Genomic DNA, 23272 nt, shown 5'->3' on the forward strand with positions numbered 1-23272 from the left:
GTCTGTCGTAGTCAAAACAAAATAAAATAAAGAATTCCTTCCAGTAGCACCTTAGAGACCAACTGAGTTTTTTCTTGGTATGAGCTTTCGTGTGCATGCACGAAAGCATGTATCTGAAGAAGTGTGCATGCACACGAAAGCTCATACCAAGAACAAACTTAGTTGGGCTCTAAGGTGCTACTGGAAGGGGACACACACACACACACACACACACACACACACACACACTTATGGAGCTATAAGAGGGCAAGGAATAGGTTTGAAGGAAAGCTAAGCCATCTGGCCTAGTGAGGATCAGTGACTGTGGCTCTTTTCCAAGTCACAAGGCCTACAGAAAGTTGGAAGAATGGGCATCGACTTCTTAGTTATTGCTGGGGGTTGGACTAGATGACCCTTAGGGTATCCTTTCCAGCTCCACAATTTTCTGATTCCATGATTCAGTTTTTGCAACTCCTACCCTTCTGGCTCCCACTGCCTCTTCTTCCTTGTGACTCATCCCTCTCCGCCCCAGACGACGTCTCTGGCCAGGGGTTTCCTGTGAGTGAGTTGCACCCGAGAGCCTGCGAGGCAGAACTGTTGTGCAAGTCCTAATGAAGGGCCTGCGGAGAACAGAGCCCTCCCAGGTTTCTCTGCAGAGGAAAGGCCTTTGCAGTCCCTTGTGCTCCTTGGCCACGCTCCATTTGCCGGTGAAGTCCAAATCCTGAGCAATCACCTGGGCTGGGGGTTGCCCGCTGAATACGCCCCCCCCTGCTGTGTTGCACCCAAAGAGCTTAGACAACAGCAACCAAGTCCCCTCATGGAGGAGAAAGCTATGAATGGCCACTAGCCACAATGGCTGTGTTCTGCTTCTTCTCAATACCAGTTCTTGGAAAAATCCTGCTTTTATGTTTCCCATCGAGGAAACCATTGCTGGCAAGTTTCCCATCTGGTTGGCCTTCGCGAGAACCAGATGGGCCATTGGCCTGCGTCAGGGCTATTCTGATGCTCAGATGGAACCTCCAGCCCCAGAGGCAGTCTATCGAGATTCCGGTGTTGCTCGGGGCATTTGGCCCCTGTGAGAACAGGATGCTGGGCTAGGTGGACCAATGGGCTGACGCAGCATGCTCTTATTATGTTCTTCTGCGAAGCCCATGGAGTCCAACGCTCAAAAGTGTGCCTCCGTTCATGTGCCAGAGCTCAGGGGCTGCTGATGTCATAGAGGAAGAAGCGAGGCAAGATGCAGGCGGGTCTTGCCTGTGCCAGACAGACACCCGGCTCCTCCTCGGCCCTGACTCACCCAGAGCAGGGTGCCGGCGACCTCGTTGCAGCCATTGGCCAAGTGGAAAGGGGGGGTGCTTGAAGGCCACTGGGTGTGAGGCGTTGAACTCCCTAACCCCGCCGAGGATTTGGGGTGGTTAGGCAACTGGCAAGACATCTACCACACTTAGGTTTTTTGTGTGTTTTTTTAATGCCGGAAGGGGGGATAGCGAGGGAGGAGACCTGCAGGCTGCACACGGTGTGAAGGGAAGGCTCCGCCCTCCTCTGCCTGCGTCTTCTGGAGGTTGTTGAACCCGCGACACCTGACACGCAATCCTCTGCGGCGCCATTTTCCCAGGGCTGTTGCGTACAGCAGTTTCCGAGAATGTTTGTATGCTCCGGTGCCTTGGGTAGCTCACAACACGGAGCGCACCTTTGCAGTCCTGCGAATGCTGCTCCTTAATTCCCCGTCTGCCAGAGAACAGGGAATAGATGATAGATAGATAGATAGATAGATAGATAGATAGATAGATAGATAGATAGATAGATAGATTATAAACCATGGGTCGGCAAACTAAGGCCCTGGGGCTGGATCCGGCCCAATTGCCTGATAAATCCAGCCCACGGACGGTCTGGGAATCAGCGTGTTTTTACATGAGTAGAATGTGCCCTTTTATTTAAAATGCATCTCTGGGTTATTTGTGGGGCATAGGAATTTGTTCGCCCCCAAAATATATATATATAGTGTGGCCCCCACAAGGTCTGAGGGACAGTGGACCAGCCCCCTGCTGAAAAGGTTTGCTGATCCCTGGTATAAACACTCAGCATTGTAATATCAAAAGAGTTGCTTGTGCTAGGCTCGAAAGGCAAGGCACCTATCGGAATCCTCTCCTATAAACCCGGATAATAATAATAATAATAATAATAATAATAATAATAATAATAATAATAATATCCATGTGCAAGGAGCTAAAGGAGAACCTCCATGGTCAGGGGCAGTGAAGACCTCTGAGTGCCAGGGGACACACAATGCCTTCTGCCTCTGGTTCCTACTCATTGACTTTCTGGAGTGGGGCCATCTGGTTGCCCAGCATTGGAAGTCGTTGTCCAAACTATAGTTGGATCCTCTTGGTTTCATTCCACAACAGACAAAAAAACCACACAGAGAGACATTTGGCTGATCGTCGGGCGATATTCCTGCATGGGTCAAACGCCATTCTCAGACGACCAACTTGAGAGGCAGTGTGGTGTAGTGGTTAGAACAGGGCCTTTCCCCCTTTTCAGGTCCCTAGATGTTGCTGGACTACAACTCCCATCATTCCTAATCACCGTCACTGCCTCTCAGCTGCACCTACCTCACAGGGTTGTTGTTGGATGAAATGCGGCAGTGGCAGGGGGGGACTATGTGTGCCACGGTGAGCTCCCTCGAGGGGAAAAGTGGGGCGGGGGGGGTTAAAATGCAATAATACAATGCAATTGCAATACTTAAAAGTAGTGTTTTAGCTTTAAACTCAAGGGCTGCTTTCAAATACTGTATTTGGGAGAGAGAAAAAAGTATGGCGAAGAAATCTACCTGTAGCCAGGTTGCAGACAGCTCTCTCCACCCCTCCCCTCCTCTTCTCCCCCCCCCTCTACCCCCCACAGCCCATGTTCTCTGGCCCCTTTCCAAGGGGGAAGGCAGTTCTGTCTTCAAAGGAAGAGACTTAACCAATCATTCAGTGGAAAGCGCTCCACCACCATGAAGGTGCTGACAAGGAAATTATTGCGTCTGTACAAACACTGATGCTACTTTCCTCCTCTTTCTCTGCTCTCATCCCCTCCCCTCCCCCCCCCTCCGCCCGGCTGCTTGAAATGGACAAAGGAAGTTGAGTGTTCAAAATCTGGGAACGACCCACTCTGACCTTAAATCGGGTACCTTTTCCTTTTACGATCTTGAGCTGCATTAATTGCCCTGTTGTTTAATTTTTGCTCTGAAATATCTCACCCATTCCATAGCATTTTTTAGTTTCTTAGCTGATTTTTTTTTGGGGGGGGGGATGGGAGGGGGAAGGAAGCCATTTGCCATTGAAACACAATTTGAACTCTGCTCCGCTTGTCTTTGGCTCATCCAGACTTTGCGCCTTTCTCGGAGAAAGCATTGCGCTCAGAATCCTCCCTAGTCGCAAGTGCTCCTTCTGAAAGAGGGTTGCCATGTTGGTCAAGCTGCACGGATAGAGGCTGGTTCTCGCCGGGCAGTCAAAATCTGGCAGAAGCACTCTTTCCTGGCCAAGCGCATACCTCGGGACCTGTGTGTGGATCTGGGTGTTGCGTTGCGTTTTGTACTTTGCATTTTGCACACCGTCATATGCCAAAGGTAGAACTGCACCATGTTCTGCAGATGGCATCAGTTGCGCAACTGCATCAGCGCCTGTCTCTGCGGCTCAAAAACAAGCATTGGGATGGGAGAATCTGACGATTGCTCCTCATTTTCCCAAACTTCGTGTCCAGTTCTCCACAGTTCCACACCCGTTGCTTCTTCTTTTTTTAAGTCCTTACAGAAAATGATCAGCCTTTTAGTGCCAATTTTTCCCGAATATACAGGTGAAACTCGAAAAATTAGAATAACGTGGAAAGGTTCGTTTCTTTCAGTAATTCAACTTAAAAGGTGAAACTAATATATGAAATAGACTCATGACTTGCAAAGCGAGCCTTTATTTGTTATAATTGTGATGATTATGGCGTCCGGCTGATGAGAACCCCAAATTAACAATTTCAACTTTGGGGTTTTCATCAGCTGTGCACCATAATCATACAACAAACAAAGGCTTGACATATCTCGCTTTGCATGTCACGAGTCTATCTCATATATTAAACTCCAGCAGCTAATGAAAACAATTGCTTACATAAATGGACTTTTCCACGATATTCTAATTTTTCGAGTTTCACCTGTATACAGGTACAGATGTTCGCATGCAATTTTGCCTAATGGGCTCATTTTTTCCAAAGTTGTTTCCCCTAATATGACGGATTCTTCTAGGCTTTCTTCCCACATATATATGCATCCACACACACAAACCTCTTACCCTTGTGCTTGTGCGTGAATTACTTGAACGGAGAATTGCATTGCAAAATTTGGATAAGTGTGAATTTCGAGGGGTGGTTGCATTTCGGTTCACTCATCGCTCTGGAAACTGCAGATGAGGTCGAGTTGCCTTTAAGTGCAAGTGGGGTTGAATTTATCCCCATATCTAAATTCAAAACCTTGGGATATATGGAAACCTTCCTTAAACGCCGACGTTTCTCTGTCTCATCAAAGCTATCCTTCTGCTTTGTTCGAAATGTAATTTCTTCAGCAAATCTCTCACCAGATTCACCTTTGAAACATTGCTTTATCTTCACCAATCTAGACTGTTGCTACTTATGTGGGAAAATGGCCTCCAGATCCTTTGTCTTTAAAATTACCTGTCTTCAAAATCCCCAAGGATGTCCAACCCCAGCCTCTTTTGAAGCCAACCTGCAGCTTCTGCTTCAATTAGTTACATGGGTGGGTTTTGTCTCACTGTTGAAAACAAATCTGTTCCTCTCCCTCTTTTTACACACTTCCACCCCCCCCCCAAATCCCTTCCTGCTATTGCTTTAGGTCTCCCCTAGTTTTGTCTTCCTTGCCACGAAGGGATTTCTGAGAAACGTTCACACCTTGTTGTGACGCCCTGGGTTTGTGTACATCGATGTTAATGCGCCTTTGAGCACTAAGCAAGTGATCGACGGCAGGGATTACGGGGCCGGCTTCAGAAAAGAGGCGAGCGCTTCATGGGAACCTCACAAAACAATAGTTTTGGGGCACTTCCGGGTGGAGGGTGGTGGTTGTTTTATATACAGCACTGAGTCACGAATGCAGGTTCGGCAAGGCCATTGCGGCTGCCCTGTTCCCCATGGCTCTCAGTTCAAATTGCAAATCAGGATAGTGCAGGATCAAGGTGGATGGGAGGGTGCAAGGCAATAGTTTTTGTGATGAATCATCATAGCAGTTTTCCCCAACCTTAGCCCCTCCAGATGTTTTGGAGGCTAACTCTCACCAGCCACTGCCAATGGGTGTTGAGCTGCAGAACATCTGGAGAGAACCAGGTTGGAGAACTTCCAGGGAGGCCCCTAAAGCCCTTAGAGACCCAGGGTGAGGCATTGTGGGGAAGGCCAAATTCTGTGCTAGCGATCATTAGGAAAGGAATCAGGCTGCTGCAGACATCAGAACCCCGTTCTACAAGTCTATGGTGCGACCACATTTTGAATGCCGTGCACAGTTCTGGTTGCCTCACTTCAAAAAGAAGACCGCAGAGTTGGAAAAGGACCACCAAAATGATTGTGGGGATGGAGCAACTTACGAAGAATGATCGCAGCATTTGGGACTTTTTAATTTAGAGAAAAGGAGAGTAAGAGGCACAATGATAGAAGCTTATAAAGGAGGAAGTAGGTAGAGGAAAGTTTTTCTCCCTCTCTCAAAACACAAAAACTCGTGGGCATCCAATGAAGCTGAACGTTGGAAAATTTGGGACACATTTCTTTATGCAGCACCTTGTTAAACCGTGGAACTCCCTCCCACAGGAAGCAGTTATGGTTACCAGCTTGTGTGGCTTTAAAAGAGGATTGGACAGATTCATGGAGGAAGGGAAGGCTATTGATGAGCCAGTGTGGTTTAGTGGTTAAGAGTGGTAGACTTGTAATCTGGTGAACCGGGTTCGCGTCTCCGCTCCTCCACATGCAGCTGCTGGGTGACCTTGGGCTAGTCACACTTCTCTGAAGTCTCTCAGCCCCACTCACCTGACAGGGTGTTTGTTGTGGGGGAGGAAGGGAAAGGAGAATGTGAGCCGCTTTGAGACTCCTTCGGGTAGTGATAAAGTGGGGTATCAAATCCAAACTCTTCTCTTCTACTGGCCGTGATGGCTTTGCTCTGCCTTTGCAACTGGATGCAGTAATGCCCCCTGAATGCCAGCTGCTAGAAATCGTACAAGGGGAGAGAGTTTGAATACTGAATATTGTAGCTTCCTGTCGGGGCATCTGGTTGGTCCCTTTGAGAAGAGGAGGCTGGACCAGCTGTGCCAAGAGCCTGTTCCAGCAGGAAGCTCTTTTTACTGATAAGGCTAGATAAATTTCTCTCTCTCTCTCTCTCTCTCTCTCTCTCTCTCTCTCTCTCCACACCCTAAATACCTTTTCACTCTGTCTCCCAGGGCCGACCCCATAACGTTCCCCAGTAGCAGTCAATCCACAAGGATTTGCAGCAGACTCCCTTGCAGTGTCATTGAGGTGCAGCTCTCAGAGTTGTGCTTTGCCGTCCTAGCTTCGCCTGCTGCATCCCTGACTTCCACTCAAGATATTTCCTCCGTTCATGTTCCTCTCCCCCATCTGCTTTAATGCTCTCGGGGCACAGGATCATAGAATTGTATAGTTGGAAGGGTCTCTGAGGGTCATCTAGTCCAACTGCCTGCAATGCAGGAATCTCAAGTGAAGCATCCAGGATGGAGCTGTTCTCTTGGTCTAGTGCACAACTATCATTTCCTGATCCCTTAACTATCTGGTGGGGGTTCCCTCCCTCTCCTTCCTCCACTTAGCCACAGTATAGTGTTGTGTCTGTGGAGTGTAGGTGGGTTCCCATGAGGCAAGACCAGTGGCGTAGGAAGGGCAGGGCGTGGGGGACGGGGTGCCCCGTGTTGGCGGCCCCTCCCCAAAACGAGCCCCGGCACCCGGCACCCATTCGTGCTGCTTTATGGATGGCCGGGGCAGCCCCACAATCCGTTGCTCGCTCGGTGGCTCGCCAAGTCGCTGCAGGAGCCGCAGTGCCAGCCCAGATGGACTGCGCATGCCCGGATGCCTGGAAATTCCGGGCATGCGCAGTGCATCTGACGTGCGTTGTGACATCATGATGGCCTCGCCCCCAGGGACGTGCCTCCACGCTGCCACCCTGGGAGGCCAAGAGGCTTCCTCCGCACCTGGGCAAGACACAGCGATAACAGTAAAACCTTTATTGAGCTACATAACTGGGCAACAGGGGCAAAGCAACTGCTTATATACATTCCTGAAAGCCTGGGCCACTCCCACTCTCAAGGTGATTGGCTGTCTGAACTTCCAAGAAGCGAATCACGACTCAGAGTTCAAGGGCCAATGGCAGAGGCCCAAATCCTGAAGTGTTCTGTGATTGGACAACATGTATCAAATCAGAACACAGGAGCTCAGAATCCTTAGTCCAGACTCAAGCTCAAGCAAACAGAGACCAATGAATACATAACAGTCTGCACCGGGATAATGCTAAATGTGGTTAACTTTTAACCAAGGCTTCCCAACCAGCTTCAAACCCTGGTTTCAGACTCATTCGCTAACAGGCAATGTGCAGTTGCCGCACCATAGTTGGTGCTGAAAAGAGATGGGAGTGGGGAATTTGTGGGGGAAGGACGTGGGACATGGGCGCATGTGTATGTATTTGAAAAACCCACAGGTAGCTCCCAGAGCCTTCACAGGAGCTATAAAGTCTGTGTTTGAGTTGGGTAGTTTATTGGTTTGTTTTTTGTTCTTGTTTTATCATTTATTTTGTGTTCTCAGTTTGTATTTTTATGTTGCGAACTATAGATGACAGGCAGTATACAAATTTAATAAATAATAATAATGTAGCAGTGCTTAAGAGGTCAGAAGACGATTCCTTCTGCACCACTATGGCCAGGAATGATGAAGGAGACTCATGTTTTGGAGTTAATGCAAGGTAAAAAGCTAAAGGGACCCCTGACCATTAGGTCCAGTCGTGTCCGACTCTGGGGTAGCGGCGCTCATCTCTCTTTACTGGCCGAGGGAGCTTCCAGGTCATGTGGCCAGCATGACTAAGCCGCTTCTGGTGAACCAGAGCAGCGCATGGAAACGCCATTTACCTTCCTGCCGGAGCAGTACCTATTTATCTACTTGCACTTTGACGTGCTTTTGAACTGCTAAGTTGGCAGGAGCTGGGACCGAGCAATGGGAGCTCACCCCGTCATGGGGATTCGAACCATCGACCTTCTGATAAGCAAGCCCTAGGCTCTGTGGTACTAGCACTTTAAATTGTGCCATGCATTCTGGTGCATTGCAGACCCTTCAAAGTTTTCATGCACACCTAAAAAAAAGAATGGGAAAAGCTCTGAGAATCTTTGCGGTGGAAAAGGCAAAAGGGTGAGGATTCTGACCTGAAGGTCCAGGCGTTTTTTTTAATGGTTGTGTGAATGCGCAAGAGGAGTTGATGGGAATTAGGGAGGTTTTGCCTCCCTTGGCAACCTCTTCTTTGAAAAAGATGGACTTTTCCATGAGGAATGTGTGCCTGCCTTTTGCAAGTTGACATCTTGTCCTGTCAGCAGATCTGCAGGATCTCTGCATGAAACTCTATCCGCTTCTGGAGGGCTCCCTGGCAGTTAAATGACAACACATGACGCTAAAGCTGCCGATTGAGGCGAGAGAACCATCTTGGGGACCTGGGCAGACAAAACAAGCAGCCACGATGATTTGTTTTAAAGGGCTCTCCTGCAACAATGCTCTCCTGGGCACTCTGGCAGAAATCTTTGGTTTCTTTTGGCGTTGGCCACAGGCAGAGAATCTCAGTTCCCAGGCTCAATCCCCACTGGAATCTCTGGGTAGGACTGGGAGAGGCTGCTGCCCGAAATCCTGGTGAACTATTGCTGCCAGCCAGTGTAGGCAATACTGAGCCAGATGCACCAGTGGCCTGAGATAGTATAGGGCAGCTTCCTGGGTTCCTCTAGTTGCAGGTGGTGAGGGTGGGAACTGAGGCCTGCTCTTCCTCTGGGCTGGGTGAGATGGCCTGCACAAACACACTGACTCCTCAAAATAAAATAAAATAAAATAAAATAAAATAAAATCCTTCCAGTAGCACCTTAGAGACCAACTAAGTTTGTTCTTGGTATGAGCTTTCGTGTGCATGCACGAAAGCATGTATCTGAAGAAGGTCTTTTCCAGGGAGTCTTCACTTCTCATGAGGTGGCCAAAGTACTGGAGCCTCAACTTCAGGATCTGTCCTTCCAGTGAGCACTCAGGGCTGATTTCTTTAAGGGTGGATAGGTTTGATCTTTTTGCAGTCCATGGGACTCTCAAGAGTCTCCTCCAGCACTTTAGAGACTAACTAAGCTTGTTGTTATTAGTATGAGCTTTCGTGCGCATACACATTTCTTCATATATGATGCATGCACATGAAATCTCATACCAATAATAAACTTAGTTGGTCTCTAAGGTGCTACTGGAAGGAAATTTTTTATTTTGTTTCAACTATGGCAGACCAACACGGCTACCTACCTGTGACTAGAACACTGTCTCCTGGCAGCTATAAATATCTGGAGAGATGTGTTGTTCCTGAGGTGTGTACCCCCACCCTCAGTCGACCACGACACAGGAGGCTTGTCCTGGGCTCGAGTCTTCCCATCCTGTCGCCCTCCAGCCACGCTTCACCTGAGGTCACAACATCTGCTCACCTTTCCTCTGCGGGTGACGCAGGCCGGCCTCCTGTCAGCCCTGAGTGATGATGTGCCTTTGCCCACTGCAATAAAATGTGAGATGGCTGCTGATAATCGTTACAGTTGACAAAAGATGGAATGAAAGGAGAATGGAGAATAAAACCTTGGCACTGCCGCTTTCCTTCTTCGCCCTTTCCGCGAACCCTTTCCAACTTTCCTTCAGCTCTGATCTCCCGATACAGCTTTTCCTTCTCTTTATTAAAAAAAGAGTTGCCTTCGGTCATCCAAAGGCAATTTTGCTCTTGTCTCGGAGATTGCCACCCAAGGTTGTTTGTTTCCCCAGCGCCGAAGCTTCGGTGAGATTGCGGCATCTTTGCCAGGGCTGATTTGGGCAGACAGTTGCTTTTCTGCATCCAGGAGAAGAAGAAAAAAATTGTGTGCCAAGTGCTGCTTTAGGTTCAGAAAGCTCGTCTCCAGCCCTCCCATCATTTATACCTCATTATCCTTTTGTTCTCGAAGCTACTAACATGAGTTTGGCCAAACTGCGAGAGGCAGTGAAGGATAGGCGTGCCTGGCGTGCTCTGGTCCATGGGGTCACGAAGAGTCGGACACGACTGAACGACTGAACAACAACAACATCCTTTTGTACTGATAATTGATGATGATAAGAATGATTTCTTAAACTCTGCCTGGTTGCTCATCTGGGCAGATATATATATATATATAAATGGGAGGATAGGGAAGCAGAATTCACGGGTGGTGCTGTGGGTTAAACCACAGAGCCTAGGGCTTGCTGATCAGAAGGTTGGCGGTTCGAATCCCCGCAATGACGGGGTGAGCTCCCGTTGCTCGGTCCCTGCTCCTGCCAACCTAGCAGTTCGAAAGCACGTCAAAGTGCAAGTAGATAAATAGGTACCGCTCCGGCGGGAAGGTAAACGGCATTTCCGTGTGCTGCTCTGGTTTGCCAGAAGCGGCTTAGTCATGCTGGCCACATGACCCAGAAGCTGTACACCGGCTCCCTCGGCCAGTAACGCGAGATGAGCGCCGCAACCCCAGAGTCGTCCGCGACTGGACCTAATAGTCAGGAGTCCCTTTACCTTTACCTTTACCATGGAGCCTACATGTTGTAGGCAGGATCCTGCCCCCCCCCCCAATGTTTATTTATACCTGGAAATGTAGAAATGACAGGTAATTTGAGGACTGTATGTTTCCGATGCTAGGACTTCACATCCGTGCCATGAATAAACATGCCATACTTCACAATGAAGCGAGGCTTTGTAAAATATATATTTGCTTATATTCATATTCATAAACAGGACAGATTATTTTTACTTCTCGATATGCGAATGATAGTCCCAGTTTTTTTTTAAGGGGTTGTACTTTATTTTCTAATTTTTTTTTTCTTTGTGTGTGTTTGGTCGTCGTTTGTAAGCTCCAAACACAAAGGGATCTTTCTTGGAATTTCCTAACCCAGACATATCTGTTGCTTGTGAGTCCACATTTAAATGAGATTATTTGCGTTTTGGGTCCTGCTCTGTGCTTTACCCCAATAGGAACGAATGCTTGCAACAAACTTTGGTAGGGAATAATATACACACATCCTAGAAATAGTTCTATAAACAGTTGTTTTTAAGATCACAGAGATCACCGCTATGTAGGGAGAGCTGACTTGCACTTTGGGGTGAAAAAGGACTTGTGTAACAGGGAAAATGAGTCCAAACGCACAACATAGTAAGGGCTGGTGTTTGTCTCTTTATTTGCAGGGAAAGAGAGGCGAATAAGTGTGTTAATTAGTGTCATAAAAGAGTGGGTTCATTGCAGGGCAATGAGGAAATCCATACCCTTTCACTACAATGCCTGCGCTTCTAAAAACCCAGGGAACTTCGAGCTCCTGGGTTTCAAAAGCGAAGTTTGACATCTTTCCTAAATATTTCCTTGCCGTACACTGATGCGGAGTCCTCATATATTAAAAAATAAATAAAAATCAAACCATTTTGCCATGTGGGACAAGAGCTCATCTTGTTTTGCGCTGACCTGCTGTCATGGGCTGGCTGTTTTGCTTTTAAAAGAAAAAAAAAATGTTTCCTGTTACAACTGAAAAAGGAGTAAAGTGCGAGAGGGAAAACCCCACAGATTTTCGGCTAAAGTTGTTTGTCCTCCTTTGCCTGCTCTTGACGATTCCCCACTGGGGAGTGTGTGTGTGTGTGTGTTCTGTTCTCTGATCATCCTGGCCTGAAACAAATTGTACCTTTTTATTATTGTGAACCAGAGGCAGGTGGTAGGAGAGCAAAAAAATGGCAAGTATTTTGCCCTGGGGTGCTGTTTATTTGGACGGTGCTCGCTCTGCCTCTGCTGACAGGGTCTCCTGCGAGGAAGGGGGGGGGAGTTCAATTGATCTTATGTTGCAGAACCCGGGTTGAGTTAAGAGTAGGTAATTCATGTCTCAGACAGTGTCGGGCAGAGGCTTAGATCATTTTGGAAAATCTGTCTGGAGTTTTTCAGAGAAGCCTTCGTAATTTTAAAGACCCCCGTCAAAGCCGTTGTTCCCTTCTGTGCCTGCTTGTTTTTAAAAAAATATTTTATCCTTCACCTTATCCCCCATACTCAGATTGGACACAAACGACTTGACCAGAAATATTCCATATATTCCTGTTGCCGAAGGGTGAAAACAGAGAGATTGGCCTTCATTGGCACATCTAACTTCGCACCTCCCCAATTTCAGGAATGGGCAGCGAGCATTAAAAACAGAAAGTAATAAAGCACTGGAATTGTGGGGGATATTGGGAAGGAGGTGGTTAAAATAGCAGTAGCCTTGAGGTTTTAAGGAGGGGAGGAAAGAAGGTGTCTACGAAGTCTTAACAGCCCGGAAGAAAGGTGCGTTGAGCTCAATGGGGTGCAGAAAATTGCAGCTAAATTCCGTCTCCATATGCAGCCTGAGCCTCTACCTTCTTGTATTTAACCTTGCATCTGAGTAACATCACATTCCTAGTTACAGGTAGGTAGCCGTGTTGGTCTGCAATAGTCGAAACAAAATTTAAAAAATCCTTCCAGTAGCACCTTAGAGACCAACTAAGTTTGTTCTTGGTATGAGCTTTCGTGTGCATGCACACTTCTTCAGATACACAGAAGCGTGTGTGCATACGAAAGCTCATACCTGAAGAATATGTGTATCTGAAGAAGTGTGCATGCACACGAAAGCTCATACCAAGAACAAACTTAGTTGGTCTCTAAGGTGCTACTGGAAGGAATTTTTTTTTTTTATCACATTCCTAGGCAGGTTTACTTCGTAGTCAATCCCACTGAGTTCAATGGGGCTTACTTCCAAGTAAGTTTGCACGTGATAAAGCTGGCACGCTGCTTAGTTGAGCCAGGTATTTCGTAACATCTGAAGAACTGGGCTGCTTTGGCCTCCTTGGCTCAACCATCTTTTAAAAACTGCCTCTGTGTTTTTTAATAGTTGTGGCCACGTTTTGCTTTTTATTTGTTTTATTTTAAAAAAAATACAGAAAGGTGAACTGACCTTGTTATTCCAGGGTAGAAGTCAGAGAGGAGAACTCTTCTGTGAACCATGCAACAGAAACAAAAACCTAAAGTTACAATTAAGTTACATATTTTGGGAGTTATTTATTGTTAAAAAAAATAACTTTCGCCATATGACTTAACTGATTTGTTTTTGTAATTAGTAAAAGTATCGTACCTGTTGATGATTCAGCTCCTCACACACACATCAGCATTGACCAGTATTAACCAATATTTGATGGGTCAAAGGACCAAAACTCTTTTGACCAAATACCCAAATCCTCAACTCAAAGGCTGCAGCCTTCTCCTAGGACAACCGCTGATGTGTATTGGTGTAAAGGTAAAGGTAAAGGGACCCCTGACCATTAGGTCCAGTTGCGGACGACTCTGGGGTTGCGGTGCTCATCTCACTTTATTGGCTGAGGGAGCCGGCGTACAGCTTCCGGGTCATGTGGCCAGCATGACTAAGCCACTTCTGGCGAACCAGAGCAGCGCACAGAAACGCCGTTTACCTTCCCGCCAGAGCGGTACCTATTTATCTATTTGCTCTTTGACGTGCTTTCGAACTGCTAGTTTGGCCAGAGCAGGGACCGAGCAACGGGAGCTCACCCCGTCGCAGGGATTTGAACTCCCAACCTTCTGATCAGCAAGCCCTAGGCTCTGTGGTTTAACCCACAGCGCCACCCGCATCCTGTGTATTGGTGTACTGAGTACCAACTGCATGTTTGAAAAGTCAGAAATGTTAGTTGCATCAGAAGGATGTGTGTGAGAGATCATTTGTGACATCGGGTTTTCCTTTTGCAAATGACTGTTAACTGTCTGTATCATTTTCATGCTTTAGATAGCAGACATTTGACACAGCAGCAAGAGGATAGCATCCACGGAATGACATTTGACACACACCAAATCCACTCAGTGTTGGCTGAACCAGGAGGAAGTCAGCTTGGCATCCCTCCTATGGCAGTTTCTCTGAATTGTCCCCCTAAGCCATGGCTGGGGGATGTGTGGCCCTTCGGATCCTGTTGGACTCTGTTGGTCTGCGACAATGGGAACCATCTCAAGTTGACTTCCTTCTTCTCCTTCAGGCAAGGCTGGGCGTTGATTTGGTGCATAAAAAAGCTTTTTTGCTGTATCTTTCTCCCAATGCATTGGACAGACTTCTCAGCAATTCAAAGGTTAATTCAGCCATCAGCCTTCCTCTCCCTTTCACATTTCAGGCAGAATGACTACTTTATTTCCCCATGTTTTGCTTGATTGCCAACTTAGGGAACTTGCAAAAGCACTCTGGAGGGAGGGAGATGTGGGAAGGAGTTCGTGACAACTCGGGTGGCAGCCAATCGGTACTGTGTGCAGCCAGATTCTGCTGCATACAGGCAGAACTAGTACTTCTAAGCTTGATCCTGGCAAGGAAGGTGCAGGCAGCTCATATAATGTACATTGTGCACAGTCTTAAATATCAGCTACTTATCCTGGCTTATGTAGTTACGATTAGGAGTTCCTCTTTCTCTCTCTCCTCTTCTCCACTTCTTAAATGCTTGAAAACTTACCTACACATGCTTCTTGGTTAAACTTCTCTTTGTCATGCTGCACACATTCTGCCTTTCCATAACAAACTTATACACTGGTCCCGTTTTTAGTTTTTTTAAAAATAATAATCGACTGTGCCCAGTTTTGAATTGCAGTGCGAGGAATTGTTAGTGCTCAGCTGTGGTGGATCTGGAATATGCACTTGTCTGTGTGATCTCTGTGCCCCTTTCCTCTCCATGCTGTTTGCCATGCCGCTTTCCCTGAAGTAGGAAAGTCTTTCAGACCTTTACCCAGTGAATTTCAGCCATTGAAACATCTGTATCCATTCTGTTAGAGAGTTTATTCCACCCTTTGCCAACCCGGTGCCCTTTGAAACTGTTGGATCACAGCTCCAGTCACCCAAAACACCATGGGACTGTGCTGGCTGCGGCTGTTTAAAAATATCTGGAGGGCACCTGATTGGCGAGGGCTGCCTCCTCCATTTTACACAGGTTTAAAACCTCGAGTTTCTGTGATGCTCTGACAGTTCTGCCTCCCATTCCCCCCACGCCCATATCTTGGAGACTCCAAAGGACCTAATCGCAAATAATTTGCAAAGCCATCGTTTCTCTGCTTGACACTTGGTTTGGACCTCTGCACATGTACGGTTTGCTGCTGTTTCGCTTGCACATTTTATTTATTTACTATTTATCAAACTGATATCCCTCCCCTCCTTTGCCAAGCTACCACCGCACACTGATTGCAGCTCCGTTTTTAATTAAACGCCACAGCTATGCGGGATGCAATTTACAAATGAAGTATCGAGGAAATAAATTGGACTAACCTGGAATACAGGCAGGTAGCAGTGTTGGTTTGCCATAGTCAAAACAAAATAAATAAAAAAATTCCTTCCAGTAGCACCTTAGAGACCAACTAAGCTGTGATACAATTTTGCATATGTACAGGTACAAAGTAATTAACTATCATTGAAGGGAATCTGAGTGGTCTTTTGCATTTCTAGTTGGAATAAAGATATATAACCTGTGCTTTCTTCTGGGAGGGGACGCAGGGGGGCGCATACCCCTAAACATTTTGTGAATCTTCGTACTTTTGTCCGTTTACTGTATTTATTTTTCCTGATTTGAACTATAAAATAGTGATTTTCTTGAGTCAAAATGAGAGTACCCCTAAACTTTTTTTTTAAGAAAAAAAGCACTGTATATAACAGTTAAATTTGGGATTCGATATAGCGTTTGTCTGAGGTGAGATCTTACTTATAGCAGAGGAATCGTGATGCAGCAATACAAATGCACTGGAATCCATTTCTGATCTGTGATTTAATCTGTGTGCACATCCCCCAGGGTTCTTTGAGGGATCACTTGCTGTCTGGTATTGCAATCCCGTGTGCTTACCTGCTTGTGTGCATCGTAAACTGTATGGCAAAACAAGGCATGGAAGCTGGCAAATTGCAGGTGTGTCCATTTAATAATAAGTTTCAGAGATTCTTCAAATCTGATGGGACAGAAAGTGAAGGAGAGCAGCCAACCCATTGAACAATCACAAAATGGAACAGGAAATCGCCTGCTCATCCTTCACCCCCCCCTTTCTTTGTAGCTCCGCACATCAATGGTATTGAGACAGGTATCTGTGCAAATCCAGAATTTACTTGGCAAAGGGCTGTGCTGAGCTTTCAGTTTCTGGAGGTGTGTGTGCTAGAGAAGAAAGCCCCAGTTTCAGTCTCCGTCAGTGCCAGGTTCGACTGGTAGAAACCCCCGAGGCTGAAACTCCAGAGATCTGCTGCCAGTCAGAGCAGTCAGCACTGACCTGGATGGGCCAGTTACGAAGCTTCAGTTGTTGATACAACCTGAAGTACCTTGGTCAGGGTTTTACTATCCCAGACTGCAGGTGGGAGGTGGTTGTATTTTTGCTAATGTTCACCTACACCGCCCCACACGACTTTTTAAATGTAGAAGACTAGTTGAAAGCACTAAGCTAAAATGTTTCTCCCCCTGCTGGGCTAGCTTTCTGCATGCGGGGATGCCATGCTTTCAAAATGAAGGCACACATTCAGACGTGCAATTCCTACCCCCAGTCTGAAGTGAAACAGTCCCAGAGGAGTATGTATCACGTGATTATTCTGATTGGCCCTTAACTGTGCATCCAGCATTTTAACCAAATGGAGCTCGCAGGTCCCTCGACATTACTGAATAGTTTGGAAAGGCAAAGTTTGCTCCTTCTGCCGCTGCTGCCTGTGTTTGCACAAGAGACAGATGGATATCTCTTCGTGCTGCTTCAGTGAGAGAATTCTTCTAAGGTTACCAGATTGCTTCCTAATAGGGTGGGTATTGCTGTACTTAGCTCTGGAGTGCAAGCAAAAAAATATCTCTCTTCATTTATCAAGCTGTGTGCAATTGTCATCATGCGATAAATCTACAGGTAACAGATGAATGGCAAGAGCTATGTGAAAACCACACACAAACACCCCTGCGATATGTTTTTTTGCCTTTAACCCTTCTGCGATGGGCGGTGTACCTTCCTGAAGATATCTGCAGTCAGACAGGGGAGGGTGAAGGAATCTAGCTTGATGCAGCTTTATGAAACATAGCTAAAGGAAACTTTAAATCTCTGGATCAGCAGCTGTCATTATTTTGATTTATTGAATTTGTATGCTGGCCGTCATCCGTAGATCTCAGGGCGATTCACAATGCGAAATAATAATAATAATAATAATAATAATAATAATAATAATAATAATAATAAAATTTGTATTTATACCCCGCCCTTCCCCGCCAAACCGGGCTCAGGGCGGCTAACACCAATAAAATCACAACAAAAACCTAAAACAGTTCATTAAAATACAGATTAAAATACAATTTAAAACTAAATCTAAACTTCAGCCTCATTTTTAAGTAGCCCACCAATCACCCCAAAAGAACGAAACATCAGGGTTAAACTGAAACCAACCCAAAGGCCAGGTGGAACAGCTCCGTCTTGCAGGCCCTGCGGAAAGATGCCAAATCCCGCAGGGCCCTGGTCTCTGGTCTCTTACAACATAAAAGCACAAAATACACAATAAAAACAAGAAGAAAACTTCCATACTTCTGCTTGTCATGTGCCTAGACAGCACGGATCCGAGTGGTTTTCTGCTTACACCAACACTTTCCCCTGGAAAAGCCGCTTTTTAGCACTGAATCGGAGCAAACCTCAATCCACAGAAAACCCCGTTGACAATTGCTCCAATTCAGTGGTAAAAACTCAGCGGGTTTTCCCTGGGGAAAGTAGCAGGACAAGCAGAAGCCTGAATGAGGCTGTAGACCAGTGGCATAGCGTGGTTTTCTGGTGCCCGGGCGGGCGGGCGCTGGGGTGGCAGGACGCAGAGGTTGAATGGAACTTGCCACGCCAGCCCAGCATGTGCCGTCGACGTCACCAGACTGATGCCAGCCCTGAGCCACTTTGCAAGGCTCGCAAAGCAGCTCAGGGTGGCACGGCGGCATGCACAGCGCCCCCAGAAAAATGTTCCCGGGGCCATCATCCCAGCACCCCCCCATGCTACGCCCCTGCCATAGATCTGCTTAGAATTCTTGGTACTCCTAACTGAACAGCTTTGTTTCCTGGAATAGTTGGTGTTATTTGACTGTAATCAGAGAGGAGAGTCAGTTGGCAGTCTTGGAACGGCCAAAAAACTAGCTTCCCAAACCTGCTCTTGGTTCACAAGCCTTGGTGCACTGTTTTGCAGGATCTCTTCTTTACACAGGCCTTTCCTGATGCTAATCTTGACTTAGGCGGCATGATTGCCACCATCCCATAATTCCTTCCTCCCAACTCCCTGTTAACAGGTCTTCTGCTGCACACGTGGTTTGTGTTCATGAATAGCACACTGGCGGTATCCAGAATGTCACCCGTTATGGCATGAACTTGCCTCACCCTCTTTCAAAGGCATCCGTTGGTGGCCATCACTTTCTCCTGGGAGAACGAGTTAAACTATTGTTGTTGTTCAGTCGTTCAGTCGTGTCCGACTCTTCGTGACCCCATGGACCAGAGCACGCCAGGCACGCCTATCCTTCACTGCCTCTCGCAGTTTGGCCAAACTCATGTTAGTAGCTTCGAGAACACTGTCCAACCATCTCATCCTCTGTCGTCCCCTTCTCCTTGTGCCCTCCATCTTTCCCAACATCAGGGTCTTTTCCAGGGAGTCTTCTCTTCTCATGAGGTGGCCAAAGTACTGGAGCCTCAACTTCAGGATCTGTCCTTCTAGTGAGCACTCAGGGCTGATTTCTTTGAGAATGGATAGGTTTGATCTTCTTGCAGTCCATGGGACTCTCAAGAGTCTCCTCCAGCACCATAATTCAAAAGCATCAATTCTTCGGCGATCAGCCTTCTTGATGGTCCAGCTCTCACTTCCATACATTACTACTGGGAAAACCATAGCTTTAACTATACGGACCTTTGTCGGCAAGGTGATGTCTTTGCTTTTTAAGATGCTGTCTAGGTTTGTCATTGCTTTTCTCCCAAGAAGCAGGCGTCTTCTAATTTCGTGACTGCTGTCACCATCTGCAATGATCATGGAACCCAAAAAAGTGAAATCTCTCACTGCCTCCATTTCTTCCCCTTCTATTTGCCAGGAGGTGATGGAACCAGTGGCCATGATCTTAGTTTTTTTGATGTTGAGCTTCAGACCATATTTTGAGTTAAACTATACACTGCATTAAAAAGTCCTTTATTTTATCTGTACTTTTCCTCAAGTACAGTTTTATAAAGACACCTCAGTTAAGTGCGAAGAGGAAAAAACGTCCCCCCTTCGTTTCGTGCAAAAGCAGAGAGGTGGAGTTTTGCAAAAAGTCTTGCTGAAACATGGTGGCTGTGGATCAGGGGTCTGCAACCTTTTCCAGCCATGGGCTGGACCACCGTCCCTCAGACCATGTGGTGGGGCGGACTATATTTTGAAGAAAAATATGAATGAATTCCTATGCCCCACAAATAACCCAGAGATGCATTTTAAATAAAAGGACACATTCTACTCATGTAAAAACATGCTGGTTCCTGGACCGTCCGTGGGCTGGATTGAGAAGGCGATTGGGCTGCATCCAGTCCCCGGGCCTTAGGTTGCCTACCCCCGCTGTGGATCATGGTGGAGCCCTGTGTTCGGATGGCCTTATTCAGAGGGGGAACTGAGCAGGTGCCATTGGTCCCAGTTCTACACACACACACACACACACACACACACACACACACACACACACACACGTGAATTTGCCCCAGTGAAGCGCCTAAGGTCGGATTCAGGGGAGGCGGGGAGCAGCTCAAGCCTCTGTTGCATCACCAACACAGACCACCTGAATTTGCAAACAAGCAAACAACTTTCCCTGTTTTCTCCTTCAAATCTTTTGATGGTGTGGCCAGTCAAGCAAGAACCCGAAGCCTTTTTTGGGTTGTTGTTCTCAGAAGTGACGCCGTGGCCTTTGGAGAGGAAGGAGAGTGAGAGAGCGGGCAAGGGGTGTTTTCATCGGAAGCCAAATTCCGAGTCAAATTCCATGGCGCCTTTGTGCCCCTGGCTCGGCTGCCCCCTTCTAATTGTTCCCTTGTCAGGAGGCGTACGCCTCCGAGAGAGTTATCTGATGGCTGCCCCAGGGCTCGCGAGCGACTCAGACGCTGACCTCTGGGTGCAAACCGCTCCTCCGAGCCTCTCTGGCCTGGGGGCTCGGCTGCCCAGACCCAGCGTTGCCCCTGTGTGTCTTAACTTCCCTCCTCTCACCTGGACATTTTGATGCACCTGTCTGGGGCAGGGGTGGAGTGGGCCAAAGGGTTAGAGGATCACAGGAGCAGCAGGGAGAGAGAAGCAGCCTCCCAGCTGCTCATGTCAAGGCGAGGATTAATCACTATTTAAATAGCAAGCTGGGAGGGGGTGCTGGGCTGTGGAATGTGGCTGGATCAATGCGGAGGAATGGCTCTTCCCCTCTTCGCCATTCAGACAGATGTCTCCTGGCTTGCTTGGAATGACAAGGCTGCCGTATTCACAATTTGCTTTCCTCTTTATTGCGATTAGGATTTCTAATCTGATCTGCCCAATGCCTGTTGGAAACGGGAAGGGCGAACGCTTGTGCAACAGCCATTTTAAGAGGCTAGATACCTATTAAACACTTGGGGGGGGGGAAATACGGCTAAAACCGACTCATTCCTGACAACCAAATCAAGGACATGCCAACCCCCCCCCCCTTGAGAGAGTTTGGCAGGTTGGCAAATTTTGGTGCTTCCTCAGATGGTTTTGCCTGAAGGAACTCCCAGAGATTGCAAATTGGGATTTTGCAGTAAGTGGGATGTTGGTGGGACTTGGCACCATTTAATAATAAAATAAAATAAAATACAAATCTGTGGTTCTTGAAGGGAAAGGTGTGCTTCGAAATGCATATGTCCATTTAAACCAGCGACAAAAATGCATTGCATATGTGGCAATGGCTTGTGAAAACGCAAATACTAGCAGAAATTAGCACCAGGACGCTAGCCAGCTTTCAGGAGGACTTTTAGACAAAAATGAATCACAAACCGATGTGGAAATGTGGCTAAATCGAGGCTGGGAAAATGAGAGCCTGAAATTGACTGGGTGGCCCATCCCTTGCAGGAGCAAGCCAGACAGGCTTGTAATGGTGCTGTGGCAATGGAGCAAATCTCGGTGGCCAAGAGAACGGCCTGCTTTTTCTCAGGGCAGAGTTGGCTGCCTGCTGGGCAAAGGGCTGCGTTGCTTGAGCAAGGGGGCCCCTCAAGGCGGGGGTGGCTTTCTTTAGGGATTAAGGTGCCTCTAGCTGGCAGGCAAAAGGGCTGGCTGCTTCTCTTGGCATCGGTGCCAGGGGTGCGTGCTGAGCGACATTGCCAAACTTGCTGCTTTCGTCTCTGAGCGAATTGGTTCCTCTACCGTCCTTGCTCTTCCAGCGTAAACACGTTTCGGTGGCTAAGTTCAGGCAACCGCATCTCAGCTTAATAAACCAAAATGTGAGCGAGCGGCTTGCACTTTCTCACCCACTAAAGCTCTGCTCACTTGTTGCTATTTATTAATCGCCTTCCACAGATGTCCCCGGGGGGGTTGGATGAACTATCATCAAAACAGCTACAGAAATAACTGAAGAGCAATGCTAAACGGACACCTATGGCCGAGATCTTTTCATCTTCATTGTGCTACTTGGCGAGCAGATCTTGAAGTCTCATGGCTCCCTGTTCCATCCAAACCAGGAAACCTTGGTCCCTAGCATTGGAACGAGCCAGGATCCTAAACCGTGGTTTGAAGTGGACTTGGGATCTTGCCTCATTCTCCTGCTGCTAACCAGAGTTTCTCCGGTTCAGATGCAATGAGAAGCTGTGGTCAGTTACAGTCTTGCTGGTTTCGTTGTGAAAGTTTTGTATGCGTGTTCAAAAGACTGGCATGTCTTGGTTTATCAATCCAAGATGTGGTTGTCCAAACTGGGTCAGTGCTGAGATCCTTCTTACATCTGGTAGTCTTCAAATATATATATAATCTGATCGATGTGCTTTATGAGTTGTTGTTGTTGTTCAGTCGTTCAGTCGTGTCCGACTCTTCGTGACCCCATGGACCAGAGCACGCCAGGCACGCCTATCCTTCACTGCCTCTCGCAGTTTGGCCAAACTCATGTTAGTAGCTTCGAGAACACTGTCCAACCATCTTGTCCTCTGTCGTCCCCTTCTCCTTGTGCCCTCCATCTTTCCCAACATCAGGGTCTTTTCTAGGGATTCTTCTCTTCTCATGAGGTGGCCAAAGTACTGGAGCCTCAACTTCAGGATCTGTCCTTCTAGTGAGTACTCAGGGCTGATTTCTTTGAGAATGGATAGGTTTGATCTTCTTGCAGTCCATGGGACTCTCAAGAGTCTTCTCCAGCACCATAATTCAAAAGCATCAATTCTACGGCGATCAGCCTTCTTTATGGTCCAGCTCTCACTTCCGTACATTACTACTGGGAAAACCATAGCTTTAACTATACGGACCTTTGTCGGCAAGGTGATGTCTTTGCTTTTTAAGATGCTGTCTAGGTTTGTCATTGCTTTTCTCCCAAGAAGCAGGCGTCTTCTAATTTCGTGACTGCTGTCACCATCTGCAGTGATCATGGAACCCAAGAAAGTGAAATCTATCACTGCCTCCATTTCTTCCCCTTCTATTTGCCAGGAGGTGATGGGACCAGTGGCCATGATCTTAGTTTTTTTGATGTTGAGCTTCAGACCATCAACATCAAAAAAACTAAGATCATGGCCACTGGTCCCACTGGCTTTATGAGTAGAATACAATTAAATATTTCAGCCAAGGACAATTAAAAGTATTTCTTATCCCTCCCTGTTGTAAAATAGTGTGAGGTGAAGGATTAAGATGTCACTGGCGAGGAGAGGGCAGGAAAAGAAGAGCAATTGGAAGGTTCTTTGAGCTTGAATGAAATGTATTGCTGAAGGTGGCGGCACCATAACTCCCTGGCTATTTCCATGGAGCAGTGGAAATCCAGGGAATAACCTTCTTGGAACAGACAGCCTCAGAAGGTGGAGATCTCTCCTTCCTCAGAGGTCTTTAA

At 47.2% G+C, this 23272-nt stretch overlaps 1 protein-coding gene across 6 annotated transcripts in view; it reads left to right on the top strand.

Annotated features, from left to right (window-relative positions):
• TP63 (tumor protein p63) overlaps positions 1-23272 on the top strand; it is a 129269-nt gene that overhangs the window by 33255 nt on the left and 72742 nt on the right. The gene's annotated exons all lie outside the window — the stretch shown is intronic.

Source organism: Lacerta agilis, chromosome 5 (assembly GCF_009819535.1).
Source record: "Lacerta agilis isolate rLacAgi1 chromosome 5, rLacAgi1.pri, whole genome shotgun sequence".
Lineage (NCBI taxonomy): Eukaryota > Metazoa > Chordata > Lepidosauria > Squamata > Lacertidae > Lacerta > Lacerta agilis.